The 21,986-nt window shown below is 43.2% G+C and overlaps 1 long non-coding RNA gene across 1 annotated transcript; it reads right to left on the reverse strand.

Annotated features, from left to right (window-relative positions):
• Positions 1 to 279: 279 nt before the first annotated feature.
• Positions 280 to 20,750, reverse strand: LOC135190436 (uncharacterized). Its single transcript, XR_010308513.1, has 3 exons — positions 20,705 to 20,750; positions 2,745 to 2,835; positions 280 to 380 (listed from the first exon to the last, which is right to left on the reverse strand). It is a non-coding gene; the product is annotated as an uncharacterized LOC135190436 (long non-coding RNA).
• Between the last annotated feature and the right edge of the window lie 1,236 nt (positions 20,751 to 21,986).

Consider the following 21,986-nt stretch of genomic DNA (forward strand, 5'->3'; position numbering starts at 1 on the left):
CGCTTGCCAGATGCCCCAAACAATTTCACGTGTGAGTTTTGTGGTAGTTTATCACTATTACTATTCTTTCCACGCTGAACTAAAAAACACATCTAAAAGTGGCAAGGTTGTCAATGCCTGTTTGGGCTTTTCTTTCGGCTTCCAGTTGGTTGGGTTTTGGGCTTTTTTTGAGGGCTGTCACTTACTTTTTATGTATTTTGTCGTGTCGAGGAGGGGGCTATGAGGCTGGAGGAAGGCAGCCAGGGAATTCCTGTCTGGTTCAAAAATGCAGACTTGAGCGGCAAAGGATTTTTCCATGCAAAGCTTAAGTTTGACCTCGTTAGAGATGGAGCTGCCTGGATCTGAGCCTGTTTTTCATGAAAGCAGGAATATTCTGATCTCTGTGGACATCAATAAAAACTCTTATCAATGAGAAATAATCTCCAGACACCCAAATACAACAGTATTTGCCTGTGAGAGGCTGGCTCTGATTTTCAGCATATCCAATATGCACACTAACCATAACCAAGGAAAGTAAATACAGAACAAGAACACGAAGAAAGTAAGCTTTCCTATATATAGGCACATGTCTTTAGGTTATTAACATGGAAAAGATGCCTGCAGTCCTAAAATAATACTTCAAAATTCTTGAAATCTCGTTGCAAGGCCAAGAGGTGCTGATGGTAGAGGCACAGAGTTTGGCAGGGGAAACGTCAGTCCTGCAAACACTGAAAACACATGGTTAGCTTTCATCGCGTGACTTGTCCCAGCGTCTTCAACAGGACTGAGAGCACGTATAAAGAACAGTCACTGCATAACTCCCTTTCCTATATTTAGCTATATTTACAGCCTTTTCCAAGCCACAGTGACTATAAGTAATTGTACTCATGGACAGCACTGTCTAAGGCTATTTCTCTCAGTGTACTTTTCTTTCTTCTTTTTTTTTTAGCTGCTTTCCACGCAAACCGTCAATAGTGCTTATAAATGGTGCTGGATTGGGAGGAGAAATGGCTGCCAGTAGAGTGCTACATTTCATGAGAAAAATGCAGCCTGGTATACAGAAATTATTTAGTGTCTCATCTGAGGGCAGCCAGTTACCGTATATAAATTACTGTTGGAATTTCAATAGTGTCATTGACTGGAATATATTGTGGGCAGGAGGAAACCTCTGACTCTGGAAAGCTAAAGAAACCCGTTAGATTCCTTCGGAGTGGATTCCAACATTGGCAGAATATTGCAGGGTAATGTGGTTCATTTTGAAATCTTCAAATACCTGCAAAACTGAAGTAAATTTTAAATGGTATGACAGCTGCAGCATAGCTTCATTTTCTGAATTACTGCTGTGCTTACCCGATGAAGCATAGCAACGTGATTGCCCAAACTAGAGATTGCTCAATGGCTTGAGACCTTTTCCCAATAAAGTTCAAACTAGTTTAAAGGAACAGCATTGAGATAAAAATTGCTTACTCTGTGCTAATACAATATTTCGTAAGATTTGGTTGTCATCCACATTCTTAAATCTAGGTAAAACAGATACTTTAATTTATTTTTCTCCTTCAGAATGGTTTGTTTTCCTTTTGCATTCCAGGTCCATCCAGGAATGAAACTTGGTTGCACTAGTCCACCTCCTGGTTCCAGCCAGCTGCACTCTCTGAATTTCATGCATTTGCAGAGTTGCTGGGCTTAAATTCCCACTAGAAGAGGAGCAGGTACAGGAGAATTGGCTTGATTCTGCTCTCTAGAAAGTACCCATAGTTGGCTGGTTCACCACAGACTGAGACTATTTCTGCTTTTACCTATTAGAAACCCAAACTATTAGAAACCACATTTGTCACAAATACTATGAAAATGAGACCCAACTGGGTTGCAGCATGATACAACTCTTTTAAAATATTCTTTGATCTCTGTAAGTCTTTGAAGATTACTGTGCATCAGTCTTTTCTTCCAACTATGCTCTTCGCAGTAAGGTACCTCGTGAGGGGCGGTTGCAGCCAGGTGGGATTTGGTCTCTTCTTCCAGACAACCAGCAATAGAACAAGGGGACCCAGTCTCAAGTTGTGCCAGGGGAAGTATAGGCTGGATGTTAGGAGGAAGTTCTTCACAGAGAGAGTGATTTGCCATTGGAATGGGCTGCCCAGGGAGGTGGTGGAGGTACCGTCCCTGGAGGTGTTCAAGAAAAGACTGGATGAGGCACTCAGTGCCAGGGTCTACTTGACTGGCTAGGGCTGGGTGCTAGGTTGGACTGGATGATCTTGGAGGTCTCTTCCAACCCGGTTGATTCTATGATTCTAAGGAGAGATGCTACATAAGAAGAAGAACATGATTTGTCTATATGAGCAAATCTGCTCACAGACTAAAGCATGAGAGTAAATCTACCTTAGAGTAAGGATCAATGTGTTTGTATTCATGCCTCTGCTTCAGTAACTCTACTGGATCTATGGTGATCACAGCACAAACCTCTTGGCTCTCCTGAGCAGCTGTCTGCCCCACTGTGTGGGTATGGTGGGAGGGACCACGGCTGCACCATTTCACATTCTTTCTTACACCCACCTGAGACATTAAGGGAAGTGGGAGCTCTGTGTAGATCTGTCCCCTTGCATCTGGTGCTGCGAGCTGCCTTGTCACCTCCCCATATTCTTGTTTCACAGTTTGACTTGTCCTAAACTATTGTATTTGGAATCAACTGCCAAATCGTGCTGCTAAAAATAATCCTAGCAACCAAATAACTGTAATATGGATAGATGAACTTATTCTTTGCACAGTACCTGGGAGAAATTAAAGCATGAATCCATTTAGAAAACTTGAAAGTGGAAGCTAAAGTAGAATATCATCAGCAATGTCCAGTTCTCTGCTAGCCTGTTTAAAAAAAGAACACACACACGTGAAATGATTAGGAGCATGTAAGCATATGTGTGTACAGACAAAGAATTTGCTGACAGTGACATCCTTCACTAGGACATGTTTAGAACAAGCCACTGACACAAAATGAATGATGTGCAAGGAAAAATAGACTTAGGTAAACAGTAGTGAAATGTTCTTTCTTGCTTTAATATATTGATTTTCTTTGCAGAATGCTATGGAAAATCCTTTTCCCAAATCACAAACGCAAAACCACTTAGAAACAGGAGTTCCAAGTCCTCCAGCACATTATAGACACCCCAGCCTATTTGTGAATATAAAGTGTCTGTGTAACCATGATGCAAGATTACATTTGTGGATGCCAAAGCTAGGGTCAATGCTTTAATAATTGAGTGGGTGAAAAAAGAACCTCTAACCAAATTTTAACTATGGTTTAGATATGCTGCTTTTGTCAGAATTATGTCTATGAGGTCCATCACAGCATTCTTTTGCAGTGGCAAAAATGTAGGCACATAAAAGCTGGTACTTCAGAAATACATTCAATTGCAGCACAAAGTAAGTGAAATAGGACAAATCTGGAAAAATGTCTCAGCTTTGCAGAGGAGACATGAACCAGACTGATGTTAACTGGTAAGGTCAGACTGTCTTTACAGCCCTCACACAGAAGGCTCAAAACTCTGAATTTCACAAGGACCCATGTTTCTATGTACTCTGCCCTCAACTCCACACTTTGTATCAATCATTGACTGCAGCTGGAGCCCAGGCAGCGCCCGAGAGGACTGCAGGAATGTTGGGACTTTGTGTGGAATTTCACCAGCACAAGCCAGTTATGGTCTCCATTTGGAAATTAATTGGCCAAATTTTCAAGTCCCTGCAATCAGCCTGATGGCATCACTTTGTTCAGATGCAAAGCAGATGGCTTTTGAACACCACAGCAAACAGGTTCCAAAATTTTAGCAAAATTTTTTAGGCATCTGTAGGCAATGCTCTTCTGGTCCTGGAAAAAATGAGAAGGGGTAATGCAGGGTGCTTGAAGACCTGGCATCTGGCGAGGGCATCTAACAACTATCAATCTGGCCTGTAATTAGCTTTTCATCAAAGGCCTGGCACAACAGCTGTTAGCATCTCCCAGCATAACAATACTCCTACCAGAACTCTGCCCTTCCTGCCTCAGACTCCCTGAAGGATTCACCTTCCAAACAGAAAGAAAAGGTGTGTGAGGAACACATGCACGTTCAAAGCCCTTGGCTTGGTGCAGAAGATGAAGCACTCTGAAACTGCTGAGGACAAGAGTAGCTTCCCAAAATGCCTGTGTAGGGAGGAAAAAAATTGAGGGAGTTGTAAGGAACACCTACCCCGAGGGAACATATGAGTATTCCTTCAGTAACCTGGAGAAGAAAATACAACAGAATTCTTGGAGCTACTGATATGGAAGTGAGGGTTTGGGACTAGGAAACTCCTAGAAGAGTTCAGGATGGGAAAACAGCACCTGAGCCCGCACAGAGGCAGGAATAAGCCATGTGTGCAGCCTGTGGAGACTACAAACTTCCCCCTGCCCTGTGTACAGACACACACACACCAAGGCAAGGACATTTTGCAACTCTAAGAAACTTTTTGGGGATTCAGAGGGGTGATACTCCACTAAAAGATTTTTTGGGAATGACATATTTCAGCTCAGCATTGAAATAATGCTGTGCCATCTAGGTGTAGATGATAGATAAGATAAATGGAAGTGCGAAGAGAAGGAATGTGGGTATAGGTCTGATGTAATTAACCAATGTAATTAGCATGCATGGGTAGTAAAGGCTATCTGTAGACTGCCATATGAATAGAACTGGAAGTGTATATAAGAAAAATAAGTTGTGCAAATAAATATCTTCTCTTGGAAAAACCTGTGGAGTCCGTATGCAACCAACTGCTACAAGATTTCTGGTTAATTTTGGAGAAGGGATGGTAACCAGGTCTGTTGAGCCAAAGATAGCATGGAGCAGCTTTTCTCCACTCTCTGTCCCACTTCAGGACAGTCAGCAAACCATTTCACTTCTCTACCTCAGCTTACCTCTCTGTAAGGAAAGAGGAATGACTCCCACGTCTTGGAAAGACTGGGAAATCTTTGGATGAACAACTCCTTCTGTGAGCTATCGTTATGTTAAATATTTGATACCTCAAAGCTCATCCTGATAATTTAGCTTTATTTTAAAAGAAAGTTACATTCATTTCTTTAGTAATTTACTGTACTTATTTAGAAGGCCTGGTATTAAAGTTCTGTGTATCTCTCCCCACGATAAAACTAGCTATTCTAAAACATCTATCAAGTTTGCACTTTACATTAGACTGATCTTTCCATTTAAAAACTGATGGCTGCTAAAGTCACTTCTACAACAAATGATACATATTTTGAAGGGAGTTTATCAAGGACAGGATGTTGTTACTACATTTCAACTGTTAACCTTAGACCACTGTTCTGTTGTTTTTTGTAGCCAACTTTGAGTGAAGGAGACAAAATCTTATATTTCCTGTGATATATTTAGGTTATGGAAAATCTGAGGTCTGCAAAGCATTAAATAATAAGGTCTCCTTTCAACAAGAATATGGAAAGAAGTTATTATGTCAGTATAAAATGACACATGCTTTGTCTCTTGAGTAGTTTGTATGTAGGGGAAATCTGAGATTTTTTTTTAGATAAGACCTTGGAAGAAGAGACAAAAATGACCCATGTGTCAGAGACCACAGTCTACTGAAATGAAGCCCCAGATAGCAATGAACAAAACTGTCTTGGAAATTAATATTTTCAGTTAGTTACCTGATTGCAATTAATGCCTGGTGACTAAAGCTAAATGTCACATTCCCCAGAAGCACCACTAGAAACATACCTACTAGGCACCTCACCAGAGAAACTTGATAGACAATTGTCAAGTAGGAGACAAATGCTGATACAGCAGGATATGCACACTTCAGGAGTAATTAGGAACCCACTCCCTTTGGTTACAAACCACCAGACCGAATCAATTAATCCTCCTCAGAGCAAAATCAAGACCATTTCAGAAAGCCTCAAGGTATCCACATCTTAAAAACATACAAAGGTACTTCTTGTCGTAAGGAAGGAAAAGAAGGTATGGTTAGAGAAGAATTTCAAAGGATTTAAACAGTAAGGGTCATCAGTGCAGTATCCCTGGAAAGTAAAGCTCCAAGGATACCATAACCATCTCAGCTCACAAATGTACACATGGTTCTCTCCCAGCTAAAGGTTAGAATTGAGTCAGAATTTAGCACTTTTAACAGGCTGCCTTTTCCAAAGTGGTACAAGGAAAAGGACAAGAAAGTGTCAGATTAGACATAATTTTAACCTATTTTGGGGGGTTTGTGGGACTCAGAGGAAACCATTCCTCTTCTGAGATATTGTTGGATCTGCCAGAGTCTGTAAAAGCAGGGAAGTATAGTTGGAAGATTATTAAAATAATAGTGACTGCAGTGAAGAGTTTTGGATGACACTAAGCTGGGGGCAGATGTGACTGAGCTGGAGGGCAGAAGGGCTCTGCAGCGGGACCTTGACCACCTGGACAGATGGGCAGAGGCCAATGGGATGGGGTTCAATAGCTCAAAGTGCAGGGTGCTGCACTTTGGCCACAACAACCCCATGCAGAGATACAGGCTGGGGTCGGAGTGGCTGGAGAGCAGCCAGACAGAGAGGGATCTGGGGGTACTGATTGATACCCACCTGAACATGAGCCAGCAGTGTGCCCAGGTGGCCAAGAGAGCCAGTGGCATCCTGGCCTGCATCAGGAATGGTGTGGTCAGCAGGAGCAGGGAGGTCATTCTGCCCCTGTACTCTGCACTGGTCAGACCACACCTTGAGTACTGTGTTCAGTTCTGGGCCCCCCAGTTTAGGAAGGACACTGAGATGCTTGAGCGTGTCCAGAGAAGGGCGACGAGGCTGGTGAGAGGCCTCGAGCACAGCCCTACGAGGAGAGGCTTAGGGAGCTGGGGTTGTTTAGCCTGGAGAAGAGGAGGCTCAGGGGTGACCTTATTGCTATCTACAACTACCTGAAGGGTGGTTGTGGCCAGGAGGAGGTTGCTCTCTTCTCTCAGGTGGCCAGCTCCAGAACGAGAGGACACGGCCTCAGGCTGCGGCAGGGGAAATTTCGGCTCGAGGTGAGGAGAAAGTTCTTCACTGAGAGAGTCATTGGGCACTGGAATGGGCTGCCTGGGGAGGTGGTGGAGTCGTCGTCCCTGGGGCAGTTCAAGGCAAGGTTGGATGTGGCACTTGGTGCCATGGTCTAGCCTTGGGCACTGTGGTAAAGGGTTGGACTTGATGATCTGTGAGGTCTCTTCCAACCTTGGTGATACTGTGATACTGTGATACTGTGATACTGTGATACTGTGATCTTTCAAAAAGGCTTGGATCTTTCTCTGTAAGCCTGTTATTATGACTGAATCAGCCCAAAACAACAACAACAGCAACAAACTCTCAGTCATGAATTTCAGTGGATTGAATTCTGAGAGAAAACTGGATGTGGAACAGAATAAAGGAAGGGATAGGATAGAAAATGGGCACTGGCATGTGTGCAGAAGCACTATTAATGTGTATTCAAAGACAATAGTACAGATGGACAAGGAAGTACAACCACAGATAAGAAAAAGACACGTAGTGCAGAGGAAGAGAACTAGATAGATCACAGACTGACATCAGTGATGTTCAAGGGGAAAAGGATGAGCCAATCTAAAATACTAAAGTCAAACAGTAATAGAATGAACTATGGGCATTCATACATTCTAGAAACACTGAGAAAGACCACAGTGGAAATGTGATCTAGATACCTTTTTTTAAAAAAAAGATAATTTTACCTCTGCTTTTAAAGAGTCTGATTTTGCATCAAACAATGTGGGAAGTAGGTGACAGAGTGACCATGAAAGAAACAGATGACCATGTAACTCCAGGCATATGTGGAACAGCTACTAAATGAGGACATTACAGAGGAGTCTGGGGCAGATATCAATTAATCTTGCTATATGTGATGTTGCACTGGAAGACTGCAATTACTCTTTAAAAAAAAACATAATAAGGGATCATCTCTTCAGAGCACAGGTTACATCTCTACAGATAAAATGGACAGAAAAGTTGGAGAAACACGGCTAGTCTGCATGAATGTTCGCAATTCCATGGCAGAGCTAGGACCAGAATTCTTGTCTCCTGAATCACGATCAGCAATTACATCCTATTGTCAGTAAAAGAAAGTTTAAAAGCATGCAAAATGTAAAGAGTTAGAGGGGACGTCCAGTTCCTCAGTTTCAGGCTATTATTCAGACACAAAGCCGTAAGGGAAACCTGTAAGACTTAGGTTGTTCCTTAGTCTGCAGAAATTCAGATCCTCTCTTCCTAGCCTCTCTGACACACAGTAATTTTCCAGTAGTGCTGTAAGCCTATTGCTGCATTTTCCTAAATCAATTGGCTTTTCATGGTGACTGTGCCAGCTGAGATGGCCTTGTGTTGGCATACCTGCCACAGCTGCAAGACAGCACCGAGCAGCCCTACAGTGTGAGCCAGCAGCTGCTGCCTCACAGCACCTCTTGATCTCAGAGCATAGTGAGGTTCTGTGGGTTTGCCCACGGAAGTGGCATGTTCTGAGACCTCCTTTGTAGCCCAGCACTCAGACACCACATTTCTGGTGCTCTAAGAGAGAACCTGAGAGCTGAGTAGTTGTGTAGTGCAGCTGTGAGGGGCAGGGCTCCAGGGGAAGTCTCTCCTGTTTGGATTGCCTGCAGGAAGGAAGTGGGATAACATACAACTTGGCAAGGCATCTCAAAGCAGCATAAGAAGCTCTAGTCAACAAACCTTACATATTTTCTTGAGGGAGAGAGGACACTGAGTAGAGGAAAAACTACAGTCACACCTCTGTGTATTCTGGGAGCTGAGATCTTGTGTGCTTTGCTCTTGCTTACATAACTTTATCAGCAAACAAAGACACCAGAAAACTGAGACACAGTATTTACAATTGTCTATGAGGAGAGTGACTTGTATGAATAAATCACCTTGGCCTGAGTCCTATAGATTTGTTGGTATAATCAGAAGCAGGATGGAAAAATGGGGACAATTATCACCTGGCCTTTGCAATAGAAACAGAAAATTGTGCGTTGGGACATATAATCCATGTGTGCCATGCAACTGTTTTAAAGATACAGTTTTATAGAAATCACGTTCAGCATTCCATCCACTAAAATGCAGTTGAGGAAAATTCTGAGACCTTTGCATAGGAGACTGAAAAATTCCCAACCTTACATAATGCTCTGCTAGAGTATCATCCTGGAATAATGTAACATGAAATAGCATCCAAACTGAAAGACTTTCCACTCTAAAAATGCTCCACCACCGCACGTTCCTGTTTGATGACTACAATTATCACTGCATGTCTACTGGCCTTCCACAGTCTTTCAACCTACATCTATTCTGAACTTTTTTTCCACAACAGCCACACTGCTTTCTGTTCACATCAGGAACACACTTGCTTATCTAAAAATCTCCACAGCAGTCTTAAACATACTTTCAGGTTTTTAGCTCTTTTCTTTCAGTCTTTCGTGTATGTTACCTTTGCATTCTCTGCTAGAGCTCATAAAATCTCAACTCTGTGATTAAAAAGGCCCTGAATGCCACAGGTATTCATTGCCAATCACTAAAACAGCAGGTTGGATAATCTGCAGGTGATTGGAAAATAATTACAATACAGAATTTGATTACAATGACAAACACCATTCTGAGTCTGTAACTTGAATAAAGTCTTCTACTAGTCTTGGCATGTGATAAACACATGAATAGCACTATTATTATATCATAAATCAAGGTGAACAGTCACCAAAGTCATAACAAATTATCGCAAAGCATGCAAAACACAAGTGGCCTTTGCTTTTCTATCGCCATGACTACAAATCTTCTCTGTGGTGTGTCCATTTCTTGCTTCAGGTACTGCAATTTATTTACAGTTACTCTCCACACTCCTTTTTGCTCCCTTTAGCCTAACAAAATCAATCTTATTGCTCTTCCATGTATTTTCCATTTCTTATATACTTGCATATAATTCCAGATGCTCTAACACTATGCAATGCCAACCCTTTGGTGTGTGTATGTAGCGAAAGGGCAGGCACAGGAGTTGTTTGGTGACCCTTGGCACTGCTGATCGCTGCACCCTCCTCCCCAATGCACTCAATAATTCCTGCCTGCAACTTTCTAGTACAGAATGATTTTCTGTTCTGCCCATGACTTTCCAATTTCATATCCCTATGGGTTTTTTTATTTCTCCTTCTGAAGCTCTTGCTGCTGTTGCATATTCATTCTGCCTCAAACTGTTTTTTTTTTCAATATAAAATTATCAGTTCTCTCTAAGTCTACTTCAGTATTTCCTCTGTTTTTTTCTGGGTTTAGGGAAGATTTTTCTTCTTTCATCTTTCATGTAATTGATCTCTTGCTAGAGGCTCAATCTGAAGTTCTTAGTGTCTCAGAATCTTCTTCTTGAAGTGGTCCTTGCTCTTCTGTCACCATGACTACAATTCCTCTATATGCTCTGGTGATTACTTGCTTCAGCTACTCTACTCTGCTACTACTAATTTGCCTACAGCTACTCTTCAGGTTCTTCTGTAGTCCTTTTAACGCAACCAAAGGTTGTTAGTCTAATTCTCCTTTCCCACACTTGAAGGATGCTGTCTTGTTTCTTAGTTCCTGTCATTGGCCCCCTGCCTCCTCAACTATCTATAGGTTTTGTCTTCTTTTCTCATTTTCCACTGTTGCCTCTTGCTTCCCGTGTGCCTCCCAGTGGTCTCCCGGCACAATACCATTTGTGTCCTCCCATCCTCTGTTCTGTAGGCTGCCTTTATTTTAGTAGCTGCATGAATTGGAGAGAGAACATCTGCACAGATTCTTTGACTCCCAAAGGTCATCTGTGAGCAAAATGGCAAATCAGTAAAGAGACCCCAGGGTTCCTGAGTGACATCCAGTCACTCATCCCACAACTTCTCTCCAGATCTGCCCTTCAGACCTCCTCTCTTGGTAATTCATGATCTCTGCGGGATCCAATTTTTCCCTTAAGACAACTGTCTCATGTTTTTTCTTGACCGTGTTTGAATTCTTTGGGAATTAGCAGGTTTGTATTTGCAAAGCACTTGGTTCACCTTTATAGTGCCACATAAATACTTACCCCATAGTAACTGTAGTAGCCTGTGCCGCAGACATGCTGTACTGTGCTCTGGGAGGAAGCAGACAGATTTCTGTGCGTCACGCAGAGGAAAGCGACAGACTGTGTTTGCTCGCTAATTAAAACATTTCAGTGACTTTAGCTTGAGCAATATAAAACTGTCTTGGATAGGCTAAATGTGCCTCAATTAAGATTTCAGATAAGATCTCCTTGCCAGGACACAGAAGATGCCCTGGTAACAGTGACAGTCAGGGCAAAATGCTGGCTCAGAAGCATGGGAACAGAAAGCATAACCTTGTCTGTTCCCTCACCTTCTGGAACTTAAGGGACAAACATTCCCAGAAAACTCTGTATCTTAAAGGACGAAAAATCTCCACAGTTTTCCTGGATTTATTGTAGCAGGTTCAGAGGCCCTTCCACTAAATTAGCACAGCATTAAGTGGGTAATGGCCACGCCTGTCCTGAACTGGGAGCATTTCTTTGGGGCCACACTGTGTTAAACCCATGTAGCACCTAACTGCCCCTTTTTTCATAATTATGCAGCTGGGTAAGGAATGGATCATCATCATACTCATCCTCACCAGAACCGGAGTCACTGAGTATCAAGCACATTCATTAAGGGTGGACTTTAATTTGATAATTTGCCATGAAGGTGAAAAGGGACAGGCCTTGAGTGACCTGTTCTAGTGGGAGGTGTCCCTGCCTATGGCAGGGTGCTGGAACTAGATGATCTTCGAGGTCCCTTCCAACCTAAACCATTCTATAATTCTGTGATTCTATGACAGAATGATTTATATTGACATCAGGTCTCTGGTATTAGCCTGTCTGTCCAGAGCTTAAACAAATTGTCCAGAGAGGCTGTGGAGTCTCCATCTGAGAAGATACACGAAGTCTGAGTGGACACGGTCCTGGGCAACCTGCCCTAGCTGACCCTGCTTGAGCAGGGGTTTGCACTAGATCACCTCACAAGGTCTCTTCCAGCCTCAGGTGTTCTGCAGTCTTTTGAGCTGGGCCTTATCAGATTTGTATTGCCTACATCCATATGTTTCTCCCACACAGCAGAGAGAACTCCTACCCGGGATGCAAAGCCCTTTGGCTGAAATCCAAGTGCCCTGGGGGGACGAGGACCCCTATTTGTCCTGCACTGAAAGTTCAGCTGCAGAATTGCACTTGTCCAAACCTTATTCTTGTATTCGCCATTTTGATGACTAACACTTGGGAACCCAGAGTACAACAGGCTGAATTTACTCACAGTCTGAGCATTATGAAAGCACCCTCTGAGACAGTTTCCTCTCGCATCGCCACACCATTGAAGGCAGCCCTGACCTTTGCGGACCACCCTCTTCAGGAATGGAGGGTTATTCAACCTGCATCCTGTTTGAGAACCACACGCCCCTCCTGAGGGCCGGCTCACCGCTGGAGCGGGGCCTGGCCGTTTGTTTCAGAGCATTCCCCCTGTGGAGCAGCGCTCCCGAAGCGACCGCCTGTGAGACTGCGACCCCACTCTTCCTCACGATGGCTCAGAACTGAGCTCCCTCTGGGTGTATGCAGCTAAAGCAAAACTGATCTCGCAAACCTGCAGGCAGAGGTGTCAGCAGCTTGGCTGGCATCCGAAGGAAAACACACCCTTGGGGTACAGCCTTGCATATCATTTAACCTCAGCCGAATACGTGTAGGAAGTAGTGATCTGGCTCCTTCTAATCCTTATTCAAGATAAGCCCTTTGAAGTCCATGTATGCTGCAGGCAGGGCCAGATTGGCATTTTTGCCAAGTCGGTGAAACGTTTTGACAGCAATCGCTTTCCTTTTCCCCAAAACAACAACTGGCTCTTGTTCTGCTTATTTTAATCCTGGAAAAAGCCTTCATCACACTTCCATCTTGCTCTACATTACTATGAGAGAACACCATTACAAGCACAATTTCTCTCGCTCACTGCATACAAGTCTCCCTTTCCTCAATGTCCAGCCTTGCTGGGTTCTGTGGTAGTACCAGGAAGAGGCTAGAGAGCAAAGCAGAGCAGAAAACACGCTGTGCTTGCCATTCTTCATACTGAGGAGAGTCAAACCAGTCCTTCCTTACACGGAATTACAGGAATGTAAGGCTGGGAAGGATCTCATTTAGACTGTCCTTCTTCACTACACCAGATTTTTGTCTAGTCTTAAAAACTCCAGTGCAAACATTCCACACATTTCTCCTTTGGAGCTTGGTCCAGTGTTTCATGTGTTGGAGGCTCTTACTTGAGCCTTCTAGATTTGCTGGGTGTTTTCTTTTTCCACCCAGAAAAATTGCTGGCACAGATTTTTGAGCATTGTCAGTACTGTAGCTTGGTTAGGAAGGCTACACATGTGGAAAACCTGGACACATCCCCAAGACCTGTACTGACCTATTGTACAATCTGTGTGCAGGAAACCAGACCAGGAAGCACTGATCTTATTCTATGGGTGGAATGCAGACGCTTGGTGAATACACAGTAAATTCACAGTGTCCCAGAAGTGTGGGATTTACTACATAAAAGAAACACATCTGATTGCGGAGAGAGGAAGAACTGCATTTGCCACAGGAGCACTGCAGAGCATGACAGGAGGCAACAACACAATGAAACGATGATTCTGAAGATACAACAGCAATTGTGCAATGCCCAGGGTATTAGGCACCAACACTACTGCAGTATCTTCGGTCCTGCTTCAAGTTGCACTCATCCTTTGCAGCCAGACCCAGCCCTCCTGGTCCTCTGCCTTCTCATTCCTCCACCATTATTTCCTTCTGCATCCCACAAAGTGAACATGTATTTTCTGGGACACTCTGGATTGAAGCACAGCAGTCCTATGCTGGCTGCAGGATGTGACATACTTGTGGTTCTCTTAAGTATCCTGAGGTGCTGTGCCCTATTGCCCTCTGTAACCCTAGTGCTACACCATAGGTGAAGAGTGGCAGAGCACTGTTGTGAAGTAGGGTGGAAAACCAAACACTACCAAGTGAGAACATGTAATTTTGGGAAGAAGTACTTCCTTCCTTGTCTTCCACTACTCCTCACAGTCATCTTTCTATGACCACAGGGTGGCCTAGAACCTGAAAACCGATAGGAAAAGGGGCTTTCCACACTAAGTAATGTTTTGGGGTTTCACTTGGATTGTTTTCAGCCAACAAGTGTGCACTGAAGATGCAATTTTACTGTCTTCAAGCAGAAGCGAGTGGCAGGACCAAACAAGCCTCAAGACTGAAGCTGTGCCAAAGACCATGGCCGAGGTGACACACTAGTGGCAGGGATGCCTGTCCAGCTTCATTATTCTCCCTCTGCCATGTCTCCTTCCCCTTGTCATCCTCTCCACTGTTGCTTGGGCATGTTGCAGAGTTCCAAGGATGGCTGTTTGGTGAACCACCATGGGGAAATGATCTATCTAAAAAGAATCCACTAGAATATAACCAAAAGGGGTAATTTTCATTGTCATCCCTTCTTTGTTGGGGTTTACTGGACAGATGGAGAAGACCAACCAGGGAATGGCTTGGTTCATTCTGCACTGCTGTCAAAGAAGGATCCCCACAACTCCGTCACATGAAACTATGTCCTGAATACAGGCAGTTTCCTCACGCTTAAATTACAGTGTACTAATATCTGGTATCCTGACACAATCTTCCATTCTGAAGGGAAGGGCAGTAATTCTTCTGGAATATTCACATTATTTCATTAGCAAATAAACCCATATCTGACAACACCTGCTGGGTCTGCCAGTTTGACAGGGCTTTCTTTTCACTGGTTCTTTATTATGTGTTATTTTTAACCCTTTCAGTATTGCCTTAATCTATACTAGACTATACTCAGTACTTGCTTCGGGCAAAACAATTTGTACACTAGATTTATTATCTTCCTGCTTGGATGTCCATCTTGTAATGTCTTCCACATCCAAGCCTATAGAAGTTTCTTTCCCTCTTTTTTCCCTCTTTGAGCTTAGTGTTTTGAAGGAAGTTGATCAAACTGAGCATTCTTGTAAACTTGAGCTTGTTTGCCAAGAATGTGATTCATTCCTCTGTAAGGAAAAGTGCTCTCAATAAAACATTCCCCATCCCCCCCTTTGTACATGCAAAATACTGTTTACTGCTCAAAATAAGCAAATCTATCTACACAGAACAAAGTCTTATGCTATTAATTGCACAACAACCAGAATTCTTAAAACACCTTTAAGCTCTGTCCTTAGAAGAAAAATGTATTAGCAGCAAAGGCCTTGAAAGTGATGAGATGTAAATTACAAGCACTGGTGAAGCACAATGAAATGGCATCTTGCCTCATATCCTTCATATTGTTACCTTACCTTCAACAGGACCAAATTCCAGCAGTTTTTCCTTTGCACTTTGTGTCATGGATACTTTAAGAATCCTTGGGGGAAATGCAAAATAATTTCAGGGGGGAACATAGGTTATTTGCTTGAATGAAGACAGAGCAGGAGCTGAACAGTTTGTTCAGTGACCAGAATTTAATGTCCCAGTTTGTCCCCTATGGTGGTGCTGGTGGTGCATTCGGCTTGCTGCCACTTAGCAAACTGCCCTGGGGGTCCTGTCATGGCTTCATTCCCTGCACACACACATCCAGCCTGTGACATTCCTGTCTCACTTCTCTCCTGCTACCGTGCTCCAGCAAGTAAAGGGTTTGCATGTCCACCAAGCAGAGAGCCTGGCATTCTGCACATGCCTATCCATGGAGTCAGAGACCTCTTTTATATTTTGATGAGACCTTGTTTATACTTTGACAACAAAAAAAGATAATTTAGGGTTAAAGATGTATTGCTATAGTCAGGAAAGCAGAATTCATCTTTTCAAGGAGTCTCCTTTTGAAAGCTATGATTTAAGCAAAAGATTGCATTGTTGTTTGTACTAGTCTTGGCTTTACCCCTACCTACGCCAGGAAATAGCATGCACAAAGGAAACTTTCACATATTTCAGCACTATCCCCAGTGTCCCCAGAGTCCTGCTTCTGCTTCATCACTGATACACAGGTAAGATCAATAACACTTGCACCTGAGATTTTTCAAACCTTTTAAGGTTTCAGCTGCTTTCAAGTACCTTCAACATCTATTATCTCTGCCAGATTGTCTCCAGTAAAGCCACTCACAACCCTGACCCTGATGTCTGGGAGCATGACATTGCTGTTCTAGCAACGAAGCCTGAACTCATTCAAGCAGCCTGAAGAAACTGTAAAATCTCCTGCAGTTCAGCTGTCAGCATCTGGTGTGTGTGCACAGCTAAAGGAGCTGTACAACTCACAGCCTGCAGACAGCAGAAGAAAGACAAACTTCAGAGCCTCCAGAAGCAGGTGCACAGCCCATTCTAACTGGCCTTTCATCACTGACAACTCAAAAAATTCTCAGCTGAGGAAAAAATGCTCAAATGATGTAGGACGTTTTAAAAGCATCCAATCCAAATTCAGGCAACCCTGAGTGCAAATGGAGTGAGAATTTCTCCACGACTGACCAAAGATTCTAACTTTCACCTAAACATAAAATAATGAAAAAAAAAGTGTAATGCATTTGTACACCAAATCATTTGCATCTGCTGGCCACAGTCCGAAGAACCACAAGCTGTGTTAACACAAACACAGAAATCTTTCCTCTTCATTTGCAGCCCAAGATGGATGCACGCTCATTAATCTCTCATTCTGACTAGTCTTCCTGGTTTTTGATCAGAAACCAATTAATAACTCCTACAGTGTATCATTTCATCTTTGGTCTTGGCTAAAATCCTTTCTGAATCTCATTCACATTACTGGCTGAAGCACATTTGAGCAGTAGCTCATTAATTTTTTGGGTGAAGCCAGACACAAGCCTGAAACAATTAATCAGCTGCTAGACTGTCTGTACTTTAATGGCATTTTAAGATTGAGGCCATATATCATAAATTGTATGTAAGAATTTAGCCATAACTGTGCTCTGCATTAATATTTCACTTTGATATTTTCAAACCTTTGTGCTTAGCTAATCATTCATCTCTAGCAGGCAGGGAACCTACCTGCACCTCTATTAAAATAATGTTTGCAACTCTTGTATTTGAGAATTTCACCTCCTTTCATATAATGGTCTCTTTTTCTAGTATTTGTTTCATAGGATAAGATCTCTTTTTAAAAAGCAATATTAAGTGATAATGGTCTTTAAAAAAATCCAAACACCTGCATTCAATTGGTGTATCACCTGCTAATTATTAAACCTTTGTATTCCTCATATTGAAAAAAAAAACAAACTGAAAATGACTTCTCCTGCTTTTCTGTACCCTGAAGTTTCATAGACATGAAGCTGAATTATTCCTAGCTTTGTTAACAGGAGTAACAAAGAATAAAGCTGACTGTTAAGTAATGTCAATCTAGGGGTTTTTCATTGTTGTTTGGTTTGTTTGGGGTTTTGCTTGCTTGTTCATTTTTTTTCTTTCTCCTTTCCAATCTGTTTCTTTTTAACTAGCTTTTTTGTTGTCTTCACTTTTCTTTATTTGCAATAATTTCCTCCCAGCAATCCCGTGAGGCACTGATGTTTTGGAATGCTACACTTTCTCATAGACCTCCTGAACGCATACACACACACGCAATCACAAAAGAGCACTGCTCACAGCAGTCTGAAATATCACAGTCTGCCACACTGTCACATAGAATGCCACATTATACTGCTTGTCATTTGAAAGAACCAGGTTATGGACAGATGCCATCTTCTGTCTCCAGCTGAACCACTGCAAGAGGATGCCCTTTATACCTATAACCCACTGATGTGCCAGCACAGCTACTTGTGTGAATCCTTCCTCACCCGTTCCAGGCAAGAGCCACAAGATAATTGTAAACAATTTAAGTCTTTGCTAACCTCTTTTCTTGCAGTAAGTCTGTGAAGAGCTTGTCATGACCAGTTCTGGCAAGACTGCTGACAGGGAAGAAAAAGCAAGAAATGCAAAAGCAGTGCTTCTTCCCACTAGCACTGTGGCTGCAGTGTGCACCTCCATTCATGCTCTTTTTGTTGCTCATCTACATCCCCAAAGTGCTTCCACTGCTTTCCAGCAAGGCTTCACAGATTTGAAACAAAATGTCCTTTAGGTCTCCCTGGAACCTTTTTCTGCATGCAAAACGGAGTATAACAGAGATGATGAAAATAGCCAGCAGAGATTGCCCTTTCTTGGTCAAAGGAATAGGTGTGCACTCATTTTTTATCAGCTTTCCTTTCAAAGCTGTTTTGATCTGGGGATTCTGCCTTACATTCTGCCTACAGGACATTCTGTTTTACTGGCACAATTCCCACCACTATCGTTGCAGTTATGTCAGCGTTTCCACTAAGCACTGTATCTCTGAGGAGCTTATGGTAACCAAGCTGCCAGAATTCATTCTGGACTCAGACTTCACATATTGTAAATTACCAGTGATGGACTTTTCCCTTCTTTAAAAACCACAGAGTTAATTGATATTTCAATACACACAATGTAGCAATAAGAACATAATTTGGTTCTATATCACACTATTTTGAAATGTTTCAGGTAACTTACTGCAGCCAGAACATTTTGCTCCTAAGAGGCCACTCAAGCAATAAAAACAAACCAAGCCAGAATGACCCCCTGCAAGAAGCTACAGAACTGCATTTTCTGACCTGCACGTTTAGCCACAAGAGATATTTCTGCAATGTGGATCAGTTGTTTTGGGGTGCTGAGGCTTCATTTTGTGTTTGATAAGGCTTGCCACATGGCACCACTTATTCAGAGCAAAGTTTTGCTTCACTATGATGATGCTCCTGAAGGCAGGACATATAATGGCTTACATGACATAAGCCTTTGTTATGAAGGCCATGCACTGCTCGCGTAAACATTCTAGTGGGCTCTATGGGCTCCAGAACAAAGCAAAACATATGCACCTCTTAAGTGTGGAGGACCAGACAAGAGTTATTTAACGACAGCTCAGTTGACATTAAAGAATTACTGTCAAATGAGACAAACATGGGGAGATTTTTTGCATTAAGATCTGTCATCCTGGGGCAAAAAACAGAGAAGGAAATACCTGTTCTGGGTGTGTGGGATGCAGTTTTATCCACCTACTATTTTCAGTAGCAACTGGAAATTTGTAGAGAGGTACGGCATCCTGAAGAGAAGCACAGCCAGAGAGCTGCATATATGCACTTATGTCAGATCTCTTGGAATTAGTTCCTTTAGGAGGAAAATCTTACATTTTATGGGAAAAGAACAGATATCTGGGGGAAGATATTAGAATAACAATCAACCTAACCTGTTGACTTTCACTTGTGGAAATGTTCCCACCAAAGCATAAGCAGAACTATGTCTATCTGACAGAGATATTCACCCCCTTCTCGGCCTGCATTGTGTTCAAAGATGGGTCATATTTGCCCAGGAAGAAGCCAGGGAAGGGATTGCTCTGCACAGGAAAAGTGCATGATATTAAAGACATCTCTCACAGGTGATAATGCTGCTAGGGACAGGCTGGCTTTGCCACACCAGGCATTCACAGTATCACAGTATCAACAAGGTTGGAAAAGACCTCACAGATCATCAAGTCCAACCCTTTGCCACAGAGCTCAAGGCTAGATCATGGCACCAAGTGCCACGTCCAATCTTGCCTTGAACAGCCCCAGGGATGGCAACTCCACCACCTCCCCAGGCAGCCCATTCCAGTATCCAATGACTCTCTCAGTGAAGAACTTTCTCCTCACCTCCAGCCTAAATCTCCCCTGGCGCAGCCTGAGGCTGTGTCCTCTTGTTCTGGCGCTGGCCACCTGAGAGAAGAGAGCAACCTCCTCCTGGCCACAACCACCCCTCAGGTAGTTGTAGACAGCAATAAGGTCTCCCCTGAGCCTCCTCTTCTCCAGGCTAAACAATCCCAGCTCCCTCAGCCTCTCCTCGTAGGGCTTGTGCTCAAGGCCTCTCACCAGCCTTGTCGCCCTTCTCTGGACATGCTCAAGCATCTCAATGTCCCTCCTAAACTGGGGGGCCCAGAACTGAACACAGTACTCAAGGTGAGGTCTAACCAGTGCATAGTACTACTGCCCTCTAAACAGCCTCCATGCTCTCAGGACAAACAGGTTAGCTTAATGAGTGGCAGCATCACCCACAACTGGGCAAAGCACCAATAATGAAAGTAACCTTTGCACTGGCTTTCCCACACCTGTTGCCAGTAGCGAAGCTGTCCCAGTGAAGGAAGAACCGGAAAACAAAGATACAAGTGAGCATAGCATAGGCAGGAGCCAGCGCTGCTGCCCTAACTATCTGCAGTGAAATTACAGGCTGACAAACTTCTGATGTTGATTGTCCTCTCCATAAAACACATCTTGTACACGATTTTTAGAATTTCCACTCACAACCCATTTATTCCTTCCTTATAGTGCACAAACATTTCTGTACTGAGGTAATCTCATACGAACAGTAGGGGGGAAATCAAGAATCTATGGCAGAGTATTACCCAAGTTATAAAAGCACTTTATTACTCTATTGTGTGCCTAAAATTTCTGGAACATTGTAGCAGATGTATTTTATAGAGAGATGACAACACATTTTAATGAAATCCAGGTTTAGATTCTGGCAACATTTCTTCCTTGATTTTATATTTTGTAACTGACTCTACTATCCCACCAGGAAAAATCAACAGATTATTTAGTGCATCTCACCATCACACCTTCATGTGTATTTGTACAGAAAAGAAAATAACTGCCTGACAGACTGGGACTTACTTTTTCTTTACTTGAAACCAAATTCCATCTTCCTCTGTTCACAATTCCAGCTTGTTCTGGTCTCTTCCAGGTGAAATTCAAGGAGTCATTATAAGTTTTGCTGGACCTCTTGGTGTAACATGTATTTTCTTGTTGATTTAGATTGCAAACCTTTCTACAGTGGCTCAGCCTGAAGTACTGTGGAGCTGCTCTCCAGCTCCTTCCTCACACTACTCTGGGAATGGATAGAGGGTTACGTCCTGCACTCCTTATCAATGCCCACTGAAGGTAGCAGCACCCTAAAGAAAAAAGAAAAGAGCCTCACTGTTCCCAGTTCCTGTCATCAAGCACTGGAGCAATGTGAACATGCTTTAACAATCCCCTGCATGCCCAGGTGCATCAGGTTAGCTGCCCAATATAAATTTGTCTCTGGTGCCTATGAATAAATCAGCACTGGTCAGGCCACACCTTGAGTACTGTGTCCAGTTCTGGGTTCCTCAATTCAAGAGAGATGTTGAGGTGCTGGAGCGTGTCCAGAGAAGGGCAACAAAGCTGGTGAGGGGCCTGGAACACAAACCCTATGAGGAGAGGCTGGGGGAGCTGGGGTTGTTTAGCCTGGAGAAGAGGAGGCTCAGGGGGGACCTCATTGCTGTCTACAACTACCTGAAGGGAGGTTGTAGCCATGTGGGGGTTGGCCTCTTCTCCCAGGCAACCAGCAATAGAAAAAGGGGACACAGTCTCAAGTTGTGCCGGGGAAAGTATAGGCTGGATGTTAGGAGGAAGTTCTTCCCAGAGAGAGTGATTGGCATTGGAATGGGCTGCCCAGGGAGGTGGTGGAGGCACCATCTCTGGAGCTGTTCAAGAAAAGCCTGTCTGAGGCACTTAGTGCCATGGTCTAGTTGACTGGATAGGGCTGGGGGATAGGTGGCCTGGATGATCTTGGAGGTCTCTTCCAACCTGGTTGATTCTATGATTCTATGGTTTATTAAAAGCAATATATATTTGCTTTATGAGAACATTTCTGACACAGCAGTAAGCATCTTTACCACACTGAGTTTCTTTCTTAACACCATGTGGATGCTGCAGCTTTTCAGGCAAACCACTGTACACATTTAAACTGAACAAAAAAAAAAAACCAAAAGAAAGAAGGAAGGGATGTAAGTGGTAACACTCAACACATTATTCTTGGAAACAATTTTTTCTGAAACTGCTGCTAATGGACGAGAAGCTGGGCATGAGCAGACAGTGTGCGCTTGCAGCCCAGAAGGCAAATCACATCCTAGGCTGCATCTAAAGATGCCTT

Source organism: Pogoniulus pusillus, chromosome 3 (assembly GCF_015220805.1).
Source record: "Pogoniulus pusillus isolate bPogPus1 chromosome 3, bPogPus1.pri, whole genome shotgun sequence".
Lineage (NCBI taxonomy): Eukaryota > Metazoa > Chordata > Aves > Piciformes > Lybiidae > Pogoniulus > Pogoniulus pusillus.